This window comes from Tursiops truncatus, chromosome 3, assembly GCF_011762595.2.
Source record: "Tursiops truncatus isolate mTurTru1 chromosome 3, mTurTru1.mat.Y, whole genome shotgun sequence".
In the NCBI taxonomy this organism is placed as follows: domain Eukaryota; kingdom Metazoa; phylum Chordata; class Mammalia; order Artiodactyla; family Delphinidae; genus Tursiops; species Tursiops truncatus.
The window spans coordinates 24581588-24603885 of NC_047036.1; the positions used below are offsets into that span (position 1 = coordinate 24581588).

At 35.3% G+C, this 22298-nt stretch overlaps 1 pseudogene; it reads left to right on the plus strand.

Annotated features, from left to right (window-relative positions):
- Nucleotides 1-10299: 10299 nt before the first annotated feature.
- Nucleotides 10300-22298, plus strand: part of LOC101332174 (mitochondrial inner membrane m-AAA protease component paraplegin pseudogene) — a 28759-nt pseudogene continuing 16760 nt past the window's right edge.

Here is a 22298-nt window from a genome sequence, read left to right on the forward strand (position 1 = left end):
TTATTAGTCTATCACTTTCCATAACAATTTTTGTCTAGCCAAGTAGACTAAATTCTTTGGGATTATGGAAAAGTTCAATTTTCTTTCCCCACAGAGTAACTTGCTTAGATTTTGTATCACAATAGGTATTTTTATTTATAGAAGAAAAAGAGGTCATAAAGGAAAATACACTTGGTTATTTTGAGTAGTTTACTCAAACCAAGTTTTTCATAATCACTGAAATATATTAAAACGCTAACAATTTGTACCATTAATCATTCCATTCATAATAACAGTAAAAGCACTCATTTTCCCCTAGAGTAGAACTCTTCCTTCTTCAACAGATGTAAGTGAACATCTAACTGGAACTATACTTGAAAACGCCACACCATTCCGCTATCAGCAAATACACAATCTGATTAGTTCTGACACCAAGACCTTTCTAGTAATCTAAAATATAATGTCTCATGCAAGTTACTGTTTAACAATCACACAGAAGGTTAAGTAGCAAAAAGAAGATTAGTGTTTTTGGATACCAGCAGTATATCATCAGCAATATTTCTGACAAATAAAAGTCATTAGTTTGCCAACATTTTTAATGAAATCATGATTAATAAATGCATCTCAAAGGTCTACATTAAAGTCAAGGCATTTGGGTGATAAATGTAAACATGCAGAATTTGCTTTGCCAAAAGCTGTGTGTTTCACTTACACAGCTCCACTGATTGATATGTCCATTATTCTAATACATAATTTATCACATCAAGGGGGACAATTCATTATGTGCATAGTATAACCAGGGAGTTCTAAACACCAAAACCTTTAGGAGACTTAACAGGTTGCCTAGGTACTCAAATTATTTTTTCATTATAAAGTGGAGACTTGAAAAAAAATTAACAAAAGTAGCATTTACCAAAACAAGACAAAACCTCAAATGTTATAGTTTTAATTTACTTGAGAGCATTTGACACATTCTTTCCCCAGGTAACATTTCTATCGCCCTCTCTGTTTTCATTCCTTATGAGATGTCTATCTGTTGTTAAACTTAAATCAATAAGAAATGGGATGACGTCCCAATCCCTGTCAAATAAAAATTCTGTGGCTGTATTGCTTAAACTAGAAATAGCAGAATGTACCATTCTACTTCAAAGCTCATTGAATTAAATTATAGATTATGGCATTCCTCTCTCTATTTAAAACATGAAACGTGGAATAGTATATCACATTGGGTTTCCAATCATTCATTCTTTGATGCAGTCATCCGCAAAACTCAAATCTACTGCCATATTTTGATGTAATCTAGAACTCAAAAAATGAATTTAACAGATCCTATGAATATCTTATTAGGAAAAATACATGCTTTTGTTGAAGATAAAAACTGTGGTGATAGATGGGATATTCCTCTGAGTTTTTGATGCATACTTGATTTTTAGAAAGCTAAGAATTTGAATATAACCTTCAGATAAACACAGAAGGCAGTATTACAGAAATGCCTTTACATTTTTACACATAAAGTGAGAACAGATGACTAAGCATACTGATTAGTTGATAGTATCAAATTTTATGCCTCCACAGCTCACAATCATTTAACTGCACTTTCTTCATTCTCATCAGCAGAATCATAAAAAAAAGCCAACATTTAAAATTGTGTGTTTTTTTTAATTAGCAGAGATGCACTTAAGGATATCCAGTTCTGAATTACAACTTGAAAACTATATTTTAAAATTAAATTAATCTATTTCAACTTGATCTACAGAAATGATGTACCCATTTCAAGGATCAAATGTTTCACATTGTTTTCTTAAGGATATTATAAAAATTAACTAATTGAAATGGAATATATTTATTTGATAAGTGTCTATTTTAAGTAAGGAAAGCTGTCAGAAATTACACCAGGAGACATAACTTTGCAGGTTTATATCCACAAGATTATGTTTTTGAGCTTTTGAGTGTCACTATAATCAAAACACCATAATCAAGAAACAGTCACAACATTAAAGACATTCTTTATCTACTCCTAAGATAGTTTTATTGATATATCCTGCTCCCCAAACTTTTTACTCGACTTTTATTCTTCCTTCAGTAAATTTAGTGGCTATTTTGGCATAGAGAGATATAGAATCAAAGCATTTTGGAGGCTTCTAAAACTGATTTACAAATCCTATCTTCAGTCCCCAATTTTGAGTTTTAGTTTGGTAAAGTCATTGCCATTATAACTGCATTACTTTACACTCCAAATAGATCATTTAACTCACTATTTGGATAGGGATTATCAATGGGGTGAAAGAAAAGTCTAAATATTTCAAATATTTTAGTTTATTTGCATCTATAAATATTTATTTAGCGTTTCGGTTCATAGAATTAGTATCTCTCCTGGTCTTTTGGCTCAACCACCTGTACCTTCTTTCAGGCCTGTAGCACCAGAGCACCTGCTTCTGAGAGGAGCTATTTGATCCCTCACACAGGTATTTGTCAGCTGTGTCTCTAAATGATTATATAAACCATTTCAAGGTGTGAGAGAAAAGGACTTGTCTCACCTACAGCTTTGTCCATAATGTTACGAACTGAAGTTTGTGTCGCCCCCAAAATTCATATGTTGAAAATCGAATCCCACTGTGACGGTATTTGGAGGTGGGGCCTTTAGAAGATAATTAGATCATGAGGGTGCAACCCTCATGAATGGGATTAGTGTCCTTATAAGAAGAGGCCAGAGAACTAGCTTGCTTTCTGCCATGTGAAGACACAGCAAGCAGTAAGATGGTTGTCGGCAACCAGGAAGAGCTCTCACCAGACACTAAATCAGCCTGTACCTTGATCTTGGAATTCCCAGCCCACCGTACTGTGAAAAATAAATTTCTGTTGTTGATAAGCCACCCACTTTATGGTATCTTATTATAGCAGCACAAGCTAAGTCAATAATATCTGCTGAATTTTAAACAAGATACAGTCAATTTGCTATCATTAAAATTTGTCTTTAAAAGTGTTCTATTCATTTATATTTATTAATATTTATTTTAATTTTTAAAAATACATTTGCCTTTTTAATCAACCGATGCTTTCAATTTGAATCAATCACACTATTTAAGTGATCAAATATTTCTGAATGGATCAAAGACGTGTATGTCATCAAAGACAGTGAAGTAGAGTGGGAAAGTGCACGGAGGCATCAGATCCCTAGGTTAAAATTTCATCTTGCTCTCCACTGACCAGCCTTGAGTAATGACCTACTCTCTCTAAACTCCAGTGTCCCATAAAATCAGAGGTTAATTTTATAATCTCATCTCTAAGATACTTATGAAATGGCTGATGATACATTGAAGTAATGGATCTGTATCCAAAATTCATAGGATATTTGTCTTTACTTTCTAAAAGAACTATAATACAATTTTGAAAATAAATAGAACAGATTAAAGACTAGAAATATTTCTTTCTCTATAGTTACTGTGCTAACAATAACCAGAAAGCAAAGAGGACACTTGATAAGAGAATCTTATTGATTTTTTCCCCCAATTATGCTAGGCAGATTCTGTTTATCCACTCTCTTAAACGGATATGAATATGAATTCCCAGAGGTATTTTTAACAAGATTTCAGGGAAAGGTTTCCATCTCACTGCACTAACAGGATCTGCATGTAGTTGACAGCTGCAGCACATAAATTAAATAAAGTTTTATTGATGTGCTAAAAACATGCTATTTACACAAAATATAGCTAAGCCAACGTTTATTTTAAATGAAACAGAAAACAAGAAACATTTGCCCTGAACCAAATGTTAGTATTTGCTAGCAAAATACTTGTTTATTTGATTTCGTTTTATTTTTGCATGTGTGCTTTGCAAAAACAATAAGCAAATGAATTAAATGTGAAATTTTAGTCATTATGAAATAGTTGCTCCTATATGTCTCTAAAATAGATTACTTGAATAAATAGTTTAAAAGTTAAAGCAGGAAACTAAACAGAAAATGACAAGACCTGAGTACTAGTTCTCAGTCTGTTATTAATTAACTGTATTTATTATGTGAATTGAATGCTTTCTTTCTTCACTGTTGGGTTCCTTATTGTTAAAAATGAGGTTTTCAAAGTCCTCTGCTAACTATAAAATTCTATAGTACCATCATAATTTAAAACTGAACAGAATCATACTGCCAAGGAGGAATAATTTACATCGGAAATAGCTTAACACAGGGAGCATCTTGTTCACAAAATGTTCATGTATTTGTTGCCATCTCCCATTTGCTTTTCAGCAATTTAGTCAAACACAATTCATGCACTTATCTAAAATGTTATGATCAGCACATTTTATAAAGCAAAACAAAACAACAACAGCAACACCCAGAAACATTCTTCGATGAACTGCTCATGAAGGCAAATCAGAAGTCCACATTTCAAATCCAGAAGACCCACGGTATCACGTACTTCACACATTGAATGAAGCACTTTCACAAAATCAGCCCAGTAAGCTTTCAAATTGCTAAGGAAATTTCCTCAGTTAACCCAGGAAGAGCATATGGCTACAGGCCAACAGAAAATGCATTTCCAAAAAACAGGGGGGAAAAAGTCTTGATATTGGCCATTGTTATGCAATAAAACCAAAGGCCAGCTTTCAACACATCAAGAACTGAGGATGAGATGGTAAGTGGTAAGTTTTGCCATGAAGTAGCACACACATGAATCAGTGATAGAAGCAGAGGCTATGTTGTTGATAGCTCTTACGCTCTTAGGCTGCTTTGCAAAATACTACAGCTAATGGGGTTGGGAGAGAATGATACAGAGAGACTCAACTGTTTTACCCAGAATGCCAAGGGCCAGATATAGGTAAAGATGAGTTGGAAAGAAATGTGGCTCATGTGAATTCTCAATTACACATGACACATATCTTTCCTGTTAAAGCAATGACATGGACAATTGTATATCTGCATATTTTACATTCAAATAAAGCCAGTTCTGTCATCTGCAATAATTTCAAAGTATATAGCCACACAGCCAAAAAACCAAACAAAAAACAGCAAAGCATAAAGTATAGAAGAAAAATGATAGTTAGCCCAGTATTTTATACCCAGAAGTCTACCTTTCATGAATAGAGGCAAAATGACACTTGAAGATATATAAAAACTGAAACCTTAGAATACATGATCTCTCATTCAAAGAACTAGAAACAGATGTACTTCAGCTAGAAGAAAAGTAAATCCAGAGGAAAAGCACATGAAACAATTTTAAAAATAACAAATATGAATGAACATTAAATGAACCATTTCTAAGAAACAGAAAAACTTAACAAAAAATATACTTCCAATTATGGTTTTCTTCTTTAGCTACATACAGAAGATGATAATGTTAACAGTGTGTGCAGTAGGAAGTATAGGTTTTGGTGAGAAAGAAAAAGGTGTGCAGATGATTAAGAAATTTACAAAGGTAGAGATGCCAAGGTACAGATATAGCATATGGTTCGGTAACGGCAATAAGAATAGTAAAGATACAATGCATTTGGTGACTATTATAGTTAAATCTACAATGTTTAACAACAAGAAGACATACTAATAATAATACTAGTATTTATATAAGATCTACTTAATTTTCTAAATAAACTATTACAATAAACACCATTATTTTTCAATCCTTTTTCCCCCTTTATTTTCAATATATTTTAGTGTCAGTATATTTCTGTGTCCTATATTTCTAGCCCAATATACCTTGCAGTGACAAAATATAATTTTTGTCAAAAGAAGCTTTTTATTGAAATGTGATGAGGAAATATGACTCTTCTATATGTCAAGGAAATATGATGATAAAACAAACACAATTTGTTATTTTAAGCATTTCTTTCCAAATGGAAGACTTTCAGCTCTAGAAAGTATTCGTTTTACTCTTAGGGGGTTGTGCATCCTATGGAGAATAAATGCATAGAGAATGTAATCTTTTTTGGGCCTCCATTTTAATCACACACTTGCCTAATCTTCATTTTATTCCTTGGGGGCACTAGTCATCCTTCAAGAATGCCTTGTTGTAATTAAAAAAATACACTGGGTTTGATATGTTGACTTTGCAGATATTTTTGTTGGGAGTGTTGTACTCAAGCATGATATAATATAAATAATTATATTTATATTATGAACACTGCAAATGAACAGAGGTCACAGAATTACAATCTACAGGTTTCGCAGATATCTCACACATCTGTTACTGCTTCATTAAAGCCATTACATGTATATGTATATATACATATACATATAAAACTTCCAAGGCTTTTGATCATTCGTATAAAATATGATTGATTAGTCACTAAGGAAATGCATTTAAAAATATTTTCCTGAGGAAGGTAGAGCAGGGAAAAGTTGTGCATTTTTCAACCATCAAAATATCTAGGGGCAAAAATATTCAAGGAAATGCAGGCTAGAGTATACCAAAATAACTAATGTTACTCATGACATTGATTTTTTTCAAGTATATAAAAATATTTGGGCTTCCCTGGTGGCGCAGTGGTTGAGAGTCCGCCTGTCGATGCAGGGGACACGGGTTCGTGCCCCGGTCCGGGAAGATCCCACATGCTGCAGAGCGGCTGGGCGTGTGAGCCATGGCCGCTGAGCCTGCGCGTCCGGAGCCTGTGCTCCGCAACAGGAGAGGCCACACAGTGAGAGGCCCGCGTACTGTAAAAAAAAAAAAAAAAAAAAAAAAAAAAATTTGACCTCTGCACCCATCCTCAATACTTGTATGCATAGTTGGATCAGATATCCATACTTCCAAACGTAAATCAGTTGGTGGGAACAGGTGGCAGAGTTAGCAACACCCCCACTTAATCCCTATAAAGCATCACAATGCCTGAGTCCAGTGCTTAGCCTCCCTCACCGAGAGGATTTATAAAAAAGGTAGTTTGCATACGTGTGTGTATGTGTGTATGTGTGTGTCTTGGAAGAAAGGAGGATAAGAGGAGGGAGGACAAGAGAGAGCGAGAGCGCGCGCGTGTGCGCGCGCGCAAGAGAGAGAGAAAGAGAGAGAGAGAGAGAAAGTGAGCTTGAGAGAGAGAGAACAAGAGGAGAGAGGAGGGAAGCATGATGTTTGCTAGAATATTATAATAGAACTCACTTTCGGTCCTGTTTGAAGAATTTCTCCAAATACAGATACTTGTTTCCTAACTCTGTGAGCTCAAGCTCCCCAAATCACTGACCCTTGGGAAATTTCCTCTGGGGCTCAAGAAACCTCACAGAACTCATTTACCACACCGTGTTTTTACTTAGTTCTGAGTATATATATTTGTTTCCTGTTGTCACTGTAACAAATTACCACAAACTTAGTGCCTTAAAACAGCACAAATTTATTCTCTTTGAGTTCCAGAGATCAGACTGGGCTAAAGTCATGGTGTCAGCAGGGCTGTTTTCCTCTAGAATCTAGGGGAAAACTCATTTCCTTGTCATTTTTACTTTTTAGTAGCCTCCAGTAGTCTTTGACATATGGTCACTTTCTCTGAACATCACTCCAATTTCTGTTTCCATCATCAAATTGCCTTCACTTTTCCAGTGTCTCTGATCTTCTACCTCCCTCTTACAAGGACTTCTGTGATTAACATCATACCCTCCTGGCTAACCCAGAATAATACCACCATCTCAAGATCCTTAAGCACATCTGCAAAGTCTCTTTTTGCCATATAGGTAACATATTAGGATGTGGTCTTTTGGGGAGGCCATTATTCAGCATACCATAGTATATAAAATCATTGGGTTAAGAAAGTAGGTTTTTCTATCTATATCTAATAGATGTATCACAAAACAAGAGCTTATTCTGAACTTAGAATGCAATAAAAAGGCACTAATATCAAGTCATATGTTTTGTACTTATATAGTACTAATGCACAAAAAACTTTCATATCAATCATTGAATTTAACTCTCACAATATACCTATACAAGATGTGCTGTTTCACATTTTGCAAATGAATATGCAATCAGAGAAGTGAATAACTTGCCCAAATAGGCCTTTTTTTTTTTTTTTCGGTACGCAGGCCTCTTGCTGTTGTGGCTTCTCCCATGCAGAGCACAGGCTCCAGACGCGCAGGCTCAGCGGCCATGGCTCACGGGCCCAGCTGCTCCACAGCATGTGGGATCTTCCCGGACCGGGGCACGAACCCGTGTCCCCTGCATCAGCAGGCGGACTCTCAACCACTGCGCCACCAGGGAAGCCCCCTATTTTTTTTAACATCTTTATTGGAGTATAATTGCTTTTCAATGGTGTGTTAGTTTCTGCTGTATAACAAAGTGAATCAGCTATACATATACATATATCCCCATATCCCCTCCCTCTTGCGTCTCCCTCGCATCTTCCTTATCCCACCCCTCTAGGTGGTCACAAAGCACCAAGCTGCTCTCCCTGTGCTATGCAGCTGCTTCCCACTAGCTATCTATTTAACATTTGGTAGTGTATATATGTCCATGCCACTCTCTCACTTCGTCCCAGCTTACCCTTTCCCCTCCTCACGTTCTCAAGTCCATTCTCTACGTCTGTGTCTTTACTCCTGTCCTGCCTCTAGGTTCACTTGAACCATTTTTTTTTTTTTTTTTAGATTCCATATATATGTGTCAGCATACGGTATTTGTTTTTCTCTTTCTGACTTACTTCACTCTGTATGACAGACTTTAGGTCCATCCACCTCACTACAAATAACTCAATTTCATTTCTTTTTATGGCTGAGTAATATTCCATTGTGTAACCAATTGACTGGATTCAGCTTTAACATGTAAAGAGCTTCGAGTTGTCTGCCCTGCCCTTATGTTAAGAATAAAGTCTGTGGCTTCCCTGGTGGCGCAGTGGTTGAGAGTCCGCCTGCCGATGCAGGGGACATGGGTTCGTGCCCCGTTCCGGGAAGTTCCCACATGCCGCGGAGCGGCTGGGCCTGTGAGCCATGGTCTCTGAGCCTGCGTGTCCGGAGCCTGTGCTCCGCAGCAGGAGAGGCCACAGCAGGGAGAGGCCCGCGTACCACAAAAAAAAAAAAAAAAAAAAAAAAAAAAAGAATAAAGTCTGGACAAACTGAAAATCAACAACTTTTCTTAGACCCATCAGAGAACTAAAGTCCGAGAACAAACTGCTGCCCTGAGATCTGGAGGACAGTTACATCCAGAGTAATACAGCAACCTGGAGCTGCTTACCTGGGGAAAAAGCCACTAGAGCCATAAACCGGTAGGAACATTTAAATGGCAATTTTGTTGAACTGCTGGAAGATAAGTGTAGACTAGCATGCAGATGAGAAAGTGAAGGGAGCTAGAGTTTCACAAGGGCCCACAGCTTCATGGGCTTTCTCCCTCCAGGAACCATCAAATTCTCACAGTGAAGACTGGAGAAAGATTCCTTCGTAGCTCTGGCAAGGAGAGGAGAGTATCATTGTGAATTATTCCCAGGGCATTTTCCATGACAAAGGTTTATTCTTTCGCAGAAAAGACTCTGTCAGAGCCTTATAGCTAGGAGAAAGGGAGTTTTATTCCACCCCATTATCCTCAAGCCTTTCTGTCTCACCTAACAGGAAAAGCAAAATAGTCAACAGCAGTGAGAGCTTCAAGTAAATAGAATGGGAATGTTTCAGTTAGGGAAAGGGAAAGGAACCAGGAATAAATGCCACGCCACTGTATAAACACTTGTGAGGGTCACAGGCCTAAGATACAGGCCCACGAAAAGACTGAGATTTATTCAGAAGACTATAGAAGTCTGTCATCCACCCATATTTTACCCACAACAGTAAAATTTCAATGTAGTAACAGAAGATTACAGATACAATACATACTCTTTCTGAGTAGGAATACTCAGGGAAATCCAAAAGGGAAGAAAGACAAAATCAAGGACACTAGAGAGACATGAAGCCCCAAGGAAATATAACTAAAACTCACAATATATACTGTGCTGCTCATCAAATTAAAATCCTGACCCTAAAGTCCTACTTCCCTCACTTTGTTTTACCTGATGCAACATGTCTGGCTTCCAGCAAAAAGTTACAAGGCAGGCCAAAAGTCAAACACACACACATGACACAACAGACAAACATGCATACTCACACACAAATACTCTGAAGACACCAGGCTATCACCAGAATGAGACTCAGACACAAATGTTGCAAGTAGATAAAATGCATCAAAAATGGGTAGTATAAGCAGAGGTACATATTCTAAGGAGCAATGAAAAGACACACTAGACATAGAAAGCAGAGTAACAGAAATGAAGAATGCCTTTCATGGGATCGCTAGTAGATTCCATACAAATCAGAAAAGGATCCATAAACCTGAAGATAGGTCAATAGATACTTTTCAAACTGAAAGGCAAAGAAAAATAAAGAAATAAATAAGGAGAATGGTAAGTCCAAGAGCTGTGAGACTGTCAAAAGATGTAACATATATGCAGTTGGGCTTTCGGATAAAGAAAGAGCAGAGAAAAAGAAGGAATGACAGAGAGAAGAAGGGGAGAGTGTCGGAGAAGAAGTACATAAAGGTAAAATAAATTCTTTATTTTTCATACTCTTAATTGATCTAAAAAGAGAACTTTAAAGCAATAACAGTCATAATGTATTGAGTGAGTATATCACACAGATCAGTGACATGAATGATAGCAAAGTCACAAGGGACAGGAGGGAGGACTTGAGAATTCTCAGTTCTAAGTTACCTGCACTATACACAAAGCAATACAATGTATTTGATGGTGATCATGCAAGATATCAACTCAACTATATCAATAAGCACTTTATATGTGAACGTCCTAACTACACCACTGACAGAGATTTTCAGAAAAGATAAAAACTTAACCCAAATATACACTGTGTAAAGGAACCACACTTAAAGTACAAAGAATCCACTAAGTTAAAAGTAAAAGAACAGAAAAAAAAGTATACCATGCTAACAATAACCAAAAGAAAGCTGGAGTAGCTGTATTAATTTCAGACAAAATCAACTTCAGAACAAGGATGAATATCAGGTTTAAAGAGGGCATTATAAAATGATAAAGGGGTCAATTCTCCAAGAAGATATCATAATCCTAAATGTGTATGCATGTGACAAAAGAGCTTCTAAATACATCCAGCTAAAGTTAAAATTTAAAGGAGTAATAGACAATCGCACTATTATACTTGGGGAATTCAATGCCCTTTTATTCAGTAACTGGTTAAGCATGAATTAAATCAATAAGGATATGAACTGAACAGCATTATCAACCAACCTGACCTAACGGACATTTATAGAATACAACATACAAACGATAGCATAATACATATACCTTCTTCTCAATCTCACGTGAAACATTCACAAAACTAAACAGTATTATTGGCCATAAAAGCCCTTAACCAATTAAAAAAAATAGAAATCATACAAATTAAGTGCTCAGACAATGGAATTGAACTAGAAATCAACATCTGAAAGACATCTGGAAATTCCCAAATACCTGCAGATTAAAGGACACACTTTTAAATAAATATATGTATTAAAAAGGAGGAAGTATAAGAAAACAGTAACTTAAGCTCTGCACTAGAAATCTTAAGCTCTGCACTAGAAATCTTAAGAAGAGCAAATTAAGTCTAAAATTTTTAAAAAACTGTAAATTTGTCCTCTACTATCAACTTATTTTTTTAACCTGGAAATGTCCTTGATTCTCTCATTTGAATTTTAAAGTATTTTCAGTATACTGTTAACAAGAATAAAAAAGAAAATAATAAAATTAGAGCAGAACTTAACAAAATTGAGAAAAAAGAGAAATTTAAGAAACCAAAAGCTTTTTTTTTTTTTATAAAGCATGAATAAAACTGATAAATCTCTAGTGAGGCTAACAAACAAAAAATAAATAAGATACAATTACAAATATCAGAAATGAAAGTGGTTTATCACTATTAATATGTGGACATTAAAAGTTAACAAGGGAAAATAATAAATTTATGCATATACAATTGAAAATTTAGATGTAATGGACCAATATCACATTTACCAAAATTCACTCAAAGAGAAATAGGTAACATTAGCATCCTGTTACCTATAAAAAAATTTTATCAATAACTGAAAAATCTTTCAAATAGAAAGCACCAAACTTAGATGATTTCACTAATTAATACTATGAAATATTTAAGGAAGAAACAATGTTCATTCTCCCAAATCTCTTCAAGAAAATAAAAGCAAGAGAATCAATCCTTACTCATGCTGTGATGCCAGCACAACAGAAACAAAACCAGATTCAAATATTACAAGAAAGAAGATTACAGACCAAACTCCTTCAGAAAATTCACACAAAATCCTCAACAAAGCCAACAAACTATAAAAGGAATTATTCACCAAGACAAAGTGGGATTTGTTCTAAGTATACAAGGCTGTTTCAACACGCAAACTTCATAAATTTAACCTACTCTATCTGCAAGTTAAAGGAAAAAAAATCATATAATCATGTTCATGGATACAGAAAAGCTATTTGAAAAATCCAATACCCATTCATGATAAAATTTTCACAAATGTTTCAATTAAGGAATATTCTAAAAATTACCTGATCAGTACTCTTCAAAACTGTCCAGGTCATCAAAAACAAGGAAGTCTGAAACATAATGAATAAACATAATGTAGTTTTCTGAAACAGGAAAAAAAAATTAAACAAAACTAAAGAAATCTGAATAAAGTATGTACTTTAGTTAATAATTATGATATATCAATACTGGTTCCTTAATTGTCACAAACATAATATATTAATACAAAGTAATTTTTAAATTTATTTATTTATTTATTTATTTTTGGCTGTGTTGGGTCTTCATTACTGTGCTCGGGCTTTCCCTAGTTGCAGCGAGTGGGGCTATTCTTCCTTCTGACTGCGGTGGCTTCTTCTTTGTTGTGGAGCACAGGCTCTAGGCGCACGGGCTTCAGTAGTTGTGGCACGTGGGCTTAGTTGCTCTGAGGCATGTGGGATCTTCCCTGACCAGGGCTCGAACCCATGTCCCCTGCATTAGCAGGCAGATTCTTAATCACTGCCCCACCAGAGAAGTCCCCAACTTATTATTTTAACCTGGAAATGTCCCTGATTCTCTCATTTCAATTTTAAAGTATTTTCAGACCTTAAAAGATTCAGTTAGCATACTGTTAATATACATAAACCTTTATTTCAAATAAATCTTTTTCAGCACAGTAAAAGAGCATGTGCACGTGTGTGTCCACGTGTGTGTATGTGTTTTGGCAGTTTATATATTTCGCCAACAGATTCTATGAATTACTCATAGTTTTGAAATGTGTCAACTGCCAGGATAATGAAGAAGTGTTTTATATGACTGCTTCTTTGAAGGTAGAATCAAGTAGATTTCTTCCAAATGTTCCATGAGAAAAAAATAGTATAACTGGGGGTTAATTATTACTTCAATCCCTTTGATTTGCTCCATTTAACCAAAAGCCATGGAATAAAATATCTTTCACACACTAAATTTTGGGGAGTGTGTACATGTGTGTGTGCACATGCGTGCGCACACACGAAGGTATGTGCACCTTTGGGGCACTGGCATAACTTTTAATTTTTTCCCTTTGACACCATGTAAGTAAAGATGTATTAATATAATGAAACAAACAGAAATGCATACAAAGAGCACCAGTCAGTACTATTTTTTGAAAGGAACACACAGGCCAGGTTATTTGAAAGTTGTTGATATCACTGCCCTACCCAAGAGAGGAGACCGATATTGCGGCTTTTCTTGTTTTCCAACATTGCTTTCTAAGAAAGTAGAAAATGAAGATTGATGGTGCTATTGAAATCTAAATTGAACTATCCTATGACTTAATCCTCTCCACATGAACCAGTAACAACTGTTGTCCTAGCCTGTTTTAAAATATTCTCAGTGGATTATATTAGAAAGAAGGAAATTTATCTTTGAGCATCTTAAATTAGAAAATCTCTCCCAAATCCTGAATGGTTTAGTTTTCTCGTCATCTCTCACCCTCGTATCTATGCTTCCAGGCTGTATTTAAAACAAAAAAGAAAAAGAAAAAAGGAAGGAAGGAAGAAAAAGAGAAAGAGAGAGACAGGGAGAGAGGGAGGAAGGGAAGGAGGGAGGGAGGGAGGGAGGGAGAGAACAGAAAACTCTAACCTTTTTGTGACTCGGTGCCCAAAGCAATTCATCTACGTAACTGCCCTCAGAATGTTTTCCAAAATGCCCATATCTATAAAAAGGTTAAGGAGGGAAAGCAGCTGTATGAAATATGTTATAAATTCTAAAAATGATGAGAGTGTTTTTAAGTAAAGAATGGATTCTGAATATGATAATGTTCTTAGTTTAAGTTCATTTTGGAAATACTGCTCTTCTCTTCAAGAATAATATTTAGAATACAAATTATCTATAGTCTTGTTAAAGTCCCATGGACATATATAATTATATTTTTCTACAATTTTTAAATTACAGATTTGATTACTACACAGAGTAGACTTGCACATTTCCTCATGTATATATCCATATTCATTGTCAAATAAAATTGCCTATACTTTATTTTATAAAATATTAAGCATATATAACAAAAATGTGGCTTATTTTAAAATAATAAAAAAAAGCATGTTACCTAACATATTTGTTAGATAATAAATTTGTTGAATGTTACCTAACATGTAATAACTAACATGTTTATTTTTCATAAAGCTTATGAAGAAATTACCTTTGAAGTACTTTAATTTTTTCTATTCTTTTTTAAATGTGTCTGGGTTACTCTTGGTTCTTTGCTCTTCAATAGACAGATAGATAAAGTTTGAAATATATAACAACTTAATTTCTCCCTATTTTATTTTTCTTGATCTTATTCACCTGTGATAAGAATAACATACACAATAATTTATTAGATGCCCATTCTTTTCAAACTTTAAAACTTTGTTAGAGCAAACTGCATATTTAGAGCAGAAATCAAAAGTTGAACAAAGAAAGAAAAATAAAAATTTGGTGTGACCACTTTTACAAAACACAATGGATTAATTTCTACTTTCACACCATAAACTTTATTTCTGGGCAGAGGAATTCATTGTGTTGCAGGTTAAGCAACATTAAATTTTAAAACACCACCATGATTTTATCCTATGAGCATTTAAGAAACTTTTATATTTTAGCCCAGTTACATATTTAATGGGTTACACTCTGCTAGGCAGCAGCAGCATTAAGAAACTTCTGAATAATTGAGGTCTATGGGAATGACATATAGGAACATTATTAGGATTTTTCATTTTTTATTACAGTCAATTACACTGATATGCTAATAACTTTTGAGATCATGCATTTATCTGCTTAAGAGAGCAGGCAGGAAAAAATTATCTGTGTTCTAAGCCACAGAATATAGTAGCACAGAAATATTCACAACGAAAATTTCGATGATCTTGTTTACTCAGCAGATTAAGAGAAGTCTGGTGACAAGAGGTACAAATGGTTTAGCTATTATTCACCAAGCCTCTTAAACAACATTAATGGCTACAACATTTAAATTACCAGTGCTAGTAAATCTGTGTCTATCTTATAATTTATACCTGCTCAGGCAAAATACAACCATGTTATTTCAAGGCATAGTGCAGGGCTCTTAGGGTCCCACTCCCCAAGACTGCAATTGCAGTTTGCAAAAACCATGCATTAGTATTGGGTAATGTGCGAAGGTATCAGCTAACCATGTATATGTTCAAAGTTTGTAGAAACAATTAGCTTTTATTCATCAGAGTTTATCCATCACGTTACATTATGATCTGGCTATCTTGAGATACAGTCCTCTTCCTATCATGAAATCAGTTGCAAGGGATTTAGATGTCTGAATTTCACATTGTTTTCTTACTTTCTTTCCATTATTCTTGCCTCAACCCTCACTTGATTTAGGCTGGCCCATACATATATATCACATCTCTGTCAGCCCATAAAGAAAGTCACAGAAGTGACAGAGGTGTTAGCTGAAGCTACAGTTTGGTTTCTTCTGAGACCTTCTCCTCGGCTGCCTTCTGAGTGTGTCACCACATGGTCTTTCTATATGCAGGCCTCCCGAGTATCTCTTCCTCATCTTGTAAGAACACTAGTCATACTGGATTAGGCACCACTCTTAAGAGCCTAATTTTAACTTAATCACCTCTTTAAATAGCTTATCTCCAAGTCTGGTTATATTCTGAGGTACTGGATTTGGGACTTCAAAATAAGATATTTGGAGACACAACTCAGCTCCTAACAATGGACCTGTGGTGGAAAGTTAAATTCAATCAGAAAATGCTACAGGGAACGCTGCTCAATATTCTATAATAATCTAAATGGGAAAAGAACTTAAAAAAGAATAGATACATGTATGTATATGTATAACTGAATCACTTTGCTGTACACCTGAAACTAACACATCATTGTTAATAAACTATGCTCCAATATAAAGTAAAAAATCAAAAAAAGAAAAAGAAAGAAAAAGCCAATACATTAAAAAAGTCTTGGGGAAAGAGAATGTAAGGGATTGCAGTAATTCATCACGGCTAGAGAAGAGACTTGGAGGGAGCCAGAAATGGCAAGAGACATTGTAAGGCAAGCAGGACCAGAGGACCAGATCATAAAATCCTCAAAGCCAAGTGGTTACCAAAATCCATGTTCTTCTCTTTCTCCTGAGCACACAACCTGACTTCATTTTTCAGGCTCCTTTTCAGCTAGATGTTACCGTGGAACTAATTTCCAGACAACAGAAAATGAGTGTCATTTCTAGGCTTTTAGAAAGCAGCAGTGCCTTATTATGTTATTCATGATTTTTTTTTTTCCTGATGGCTTGAACCAGATTATAAAGAGCCAGAAGACAGAAAAAAAGTGGGTCCCTGAATCAGTATACAGCAGGGATCTATCTAAAAAGCTAGCAACATCCATGTGGCTGATTCATAAGCAAGAAATTTAACATAGTCTGTCACCAAGCCACTGTATACTTTGGGGAATTTATTCGATTCTACAGCCTAACCTACCCTAACCTGTCTATATAATTGGATTTATATATTTCCTGAAAACACCTGAAGTGTTAGAAAATTGAAAGAAGGGGAGGGATCTCATCAATTCTGATTTAGAAACTGTATTCTATACACAGTGAGAAGCACAGATTAAAGGGGCATACCTCTAGACAAATCTGGGTCTCAGTAATCATCATGAAATGATAATAGCCTGAACCAGTGTGTGGGGATTTAAAAATGGCAGAAAAAAATGACAAAATATTTTACTATCAAATCTATTTTCTGGCAGTGATTGATTTTTGTTGTTGTTGTTGGCTAAGATATATACTACTCTTTTTTTCTTTAATCCCTATTGGAGTAAAATTGCTTTACAATATCATGTTAGTTTCTGCTGTACAACAAAGTGAATCAGCTATATGTATACATATATGCCCATATGCCCTCCCTCTTGCATCTCCCTCCCACCCTCCCTATCCCACCTCTCTGGGTGGTCACAAAGCACTGAGCTGATCTCCCTGTGCTATGCAGCAGCTTCCCACTAGCCATCCATTTTACATTTGGTAGTGTATATATGTCAGTGCTCCTTTCTCACTTCATCCCAGCTTCCCCTTCCCACCCTGTGTCCTCAAGTCTGTTCTCTACGTCTGTCTCTTTATTCCTGCCCTGCCACTAGGTTCATAAGTACCGTTTTTTTAGATTCCATATATGTGCGTTAGCATACGGTATTTGTTTTTCTCTTTCTGACGTAACATCAGTCTGTATAACAGACTCTAGGTCTATCCACCTCATAATAAATAATTCAATTTCATACCTTTTTATGGCTGAGTAATATTCCATTGTATATATGTGTCACATCTTCTTTATCCATTCATTTGTTGATAGACATTTAGGTTGCTTCCATATCCTAGCTATTGTAAATAGGGCTGCGATAAATACTGTGGTACATGTATCTTTTTGAATTATGGTTTTCTCAGGGTATATGCCCAGTGGTGGGATTGCTGGGTCATATAGTAGTTCTATTTTTAGTTTTTCAAGGAACCTCCATATTGTTCTCCATAGTGGCTGTATCAATTTACACTCCCAACAACAGTGCAAGAGGGTTCCCTCTTCTCCACACCCTCTCCAGCATTTACTGTTTCAAGATTTTTTGATGATGGCCATTCTGACTGGTGTGAGGTGATACCACATGGTGGTTTTGATTTGCATTTTTCTAATGATTAGTGATGTCGAGCAGCTTTTCATGTGTTTGTTGGCCATCTGTATGTCTTCTTTGGATAAATGTCTATTTAGGACTTCCATCCAATTTTGGATTGGGTTGTTTGTTTTTTTGATATTGAGCTGCATGAGCTGTTTGTATACTTTGGAGATTAATCCTTTGTCAATTGCTTCATTTGCAAATATTTTCTCCCATTCTAAGGGTTGTCTTTTTGTCTTGTTTATGGTTTCCTTTGCTGTGCAAAAGCTTTTAGTTTCATTAGGTCACATTTGTTTATTTTTGTTTTTATTTCCATTTCTCTAGGAGGTGGGTCAAAAAGGATCTTGCTGTGATTTATGTCATAGTGTTCTGCCTATGTTTTCCTCTAAGAGTTTTATACTGTCTGGCCTTACATTTGGGTCCTTAATCCATTTTGAGCTTATTTTTCTGTATGGTGTTAGGAAGTGTTCTAATTTCATTCTTTTACATATAGCTGTCCAGTTTTCCCAGCACCACTTATTGAAGAGGCTGTCTTTTCTCCATTGTATATTCTTTGTTGAAGATAAGGCGACCATATGTGCATCAGTTTATCTCTGGGCTTTCTATCCTGTTCCATTGATCTATATTTCTGTTTTTGTGTCAATACCATACTGTCTTGATTACTGTAGCTTTGGAGTATAGTCTGAAATCAGGGAGCCTGATTCTTCCAGCTCCGTTTTTCTTTCTCAAGATTGCTTTGGCTATTCTTTGGGGTCTTTTGTGTTTCCATACAAATTGTGAAATTTTTTGTTCTAGTTCTGTGAAAAATGTCATTGGTAATTTGATAGGGATTGCATCAAATCTGTAGATTGCTTTCAGTAGTAGAGTCATTTTCACAATGTTGATTCTTCCAATCCAAGAACATGGTATATCTCACCACGTGTTTGTATCATCTCTGATTTCTTTCATCAGTGTCTTATAGTTTTCTGCATACAGGTCTTTTGCCTCCTTAGGTAGGTTTATTCCTAGTTATTTTATTCTTTTTGTTGCAGTGGTAAATGGGATTGCTTCCTTTATTTCTTTCTGATTTTTCATTGCTAGTGTATAGGAATGCAAGAGATTTCTGTGCATTAATTTTGTATCCTGCTACTTTACCAAATTCATTGATTAGCTCTAGTGGTTTTCTGGTGGCATCTTTAGGATTTTCTATGTATAGTATAATGTCTTCTGCATACAGTGACAGTTTTACTTCTTTTCCAATTTGGATTACTTTTATTTCTTTTTCTTCTCTGATTGCCATAGCTAAAACTTCCAAAACTATGTTGAATAACGTGGTGAGAGTGGGAACCCTTGTCTTGTTCCTGATCTTAGAGGAAATGGTTTCAGTTTTTCACCATTGAGAATGATGTTGGCTGTGCGTTTGTCATATATGGCTTTTACTATGTTTAGATAGGTTCCCTCTATGCCCACTTTCTGGAGGGTTTTTATCATAAATTGGTGTTGAATTTTGTCGAAAGCTTTCTCTGCATCTATTGAGACGATCATATGGTTTTCCTCCTTCAGTTTGTTAATATGGTTTATCACATTGATTGATTTGCGTATACTGAAGAATCCTGGCATTCCTGGGATAAACCCCGCTTGATCATGGTGTATCCTTTTAATGTGCTGTTGGATTCTGTTTGCTAGTATTTTGTTGAGGATGTTTGCATCTATGTTCATCAGTTATACTGGCCTGTAATTTTCTTTAAGACATCTTTGTCTGGTTTTGGGATCAGGGTGATGGTGGCCTCATAGAATGAGTTTGGGAGTATTCCTCCCTCTGGCAGTGATTGATTTTTCTTTTTTTAAAATTTTATTCATTTATTTTTGGCTGTGTTGGGTCTTCATTTCTGTGCGTGGGCTTTCTCTAGTTGCAGCAAGCAGGGGCCACTCTTCGTCGCAATGCACGGGGCTCTCTTGTTGTGGAGCACAAGCTACAGATGCACAGGTTCAGTAGTTGTGGCTCATGGGCCTAGTTGCTCCGCGGCATGTGGGATCTTCCCAGACCAGGGCTCGAACCTGTATCCCCTGCATCGGCAGGCAGATTCTCAACCACTGCGCCACCAGGGAAGCCCAAGTGATTTTTATACAGTAGGAGAGATGGTAGAAGCGGAGAAGGAAAAGAAAGATTCCAGAGTGATATCCAAGTGTCTACTTTGACAGCTGGTTGAATTAGATCTTGTGCGATGAGGAGTGAAGATGTACACATAATGTGATCAATTTTAAACAAATTTAAGTGTCCAGGCAACTTCTACGTGGAGATGTGAGTGAGCTTGATATACAAGTTTGTAACTCAAGAGAACAACATGAGTTGAAGATAAAGATCTGTGAAACTAAGAAATCTATTTGCATTTTTTCTTTCTACAGGTGAATACTATCAATCTGGATCCTTGACTCTTTCCTAGTCAAATCTCTCGCAGAATTCTCATGCAGAAGTTTAGCGTGAATATTTGATGTATTGAACTAGTCAACATTTTTATTATTTCTCTAAAATATTGGGAAGAGAAAATAAAATATATAGCATAATAACAATATTATAACAAATATAGTCATGTGTAATTTATGAAAAAAATCTGTGAAATATTTTACCAAAAGTAAACAGTATCTAATTATTTTGGGCTCTCTGTTCTTCTATGTATTGATACATGTATGTCTGTGTGTGTGTGCTCTTACATGCATTGCTACATATGTGTGTGTGTGTATGATTCAGATTGTCAAGAGAAATTCTTTGCAGATTTTGGTTTGATTTTATTTATTATGGATTTTATTCAATATGTATTGTACTGAACTTACTGGATAACTTCTTGAGAATTGACATCTTAATATAAAGTGTTCTAACCGATAACATGTTATATGCCTCAATTTACTTAGGTCTTAATATATTTTAATAAGGCTTGTAATATTTCCATACTGGTCTTATACAGCTTTTGTTATGTATATTCATTTTATTAATGCTGCTGTGGCAAATCGTCTATGTGATTTTTAATAACATTTATTGTTGAAGTGTGGATGTTATTTTTAATGTTAATTTTGTATCCAGAATCCATGATAAACTCTGTACATCTAATAATTTATATATAGTATTTTAGGGGTTTCTATAAAAACAAACATATTATCTGAAAATAATAACTTTCGAATACTTTTCCAATCTTTGTATCTCTTGCCTCATTTATCTCTGGGTAGCATTTCCAAAACAATATTAAATAAGATTGTGTATCCTTGCTTTGCTCTTGATCTTGAGTTCCCATTCTTGTAATATTTCATGATTAAGTATAATATTTGCTCCATATTTTTTAAGATATATTATGTATAGCAAAGACCACTAACTGTTGATGAAAATCTATCCTCTACTTTATGAGAAAAAGTTTGACCAAATTTCCTAGTCAACCTTGCAGTTCCGTAAGCTGTGTGACAAGTTCCAGCAAATGAAGCTGATTAAAATTGATGTATATAATTTCAAGATTGTCCATTAAAACTTCTCAGGTAAAATATTTATATTCTCTCATACTCTATGACCCACCCTAAAGACAGAAATTGTTATGACCAAAGAAGGATCCTTTTGAAGCATGACCACCTACCCCAGTATGTCTGGGGTAATAAACCTGGCATTCTAAAAGAATGATTCGTAGTTCCCCCAGTCACTATCAAAGATATCCCATTTTGAATAACACATTATATGGTCATCCTATTTTAAAGGCACATGATGAGAGATAAAGCAACTGACCCCTAAGGTCACTAAGGGACAGGTGTTCAACAATGTGAATCCACCCTGAACTGTTAAGTGAGTGAAAAATAAACTTATACTATTTTTGAATGTATTAAACAATTTAATTATTCTGATAAGACTATCAGGCAATGGAAATACCCTTTTATAATTAAATTTTTATTACAGATGGATTGAAATTTCATGAAAATATATATTCTGTGCCTACTAGGTGAACATTATGAATTATTTTTCTCTAACATGCTAGTGAATTACATTATTTAATTTTATAAGGTTAAATAAACCCTGAATTCCTGAAATGAATCCAATTTTATTTCCAGATTCATGATTCATACCACAAAGGTCTAACTTAAGATTTTTACATTCATAACCATGAATGAAATTAGCATAAAATTTTCCATTTGGTTATGTCTTCATCAGTCTTTGGGCCAAGGCTGTACTTATCATACAATAAGATAAAGGTCCTGAAATAGTTTGAGCAAGCTTGAAACT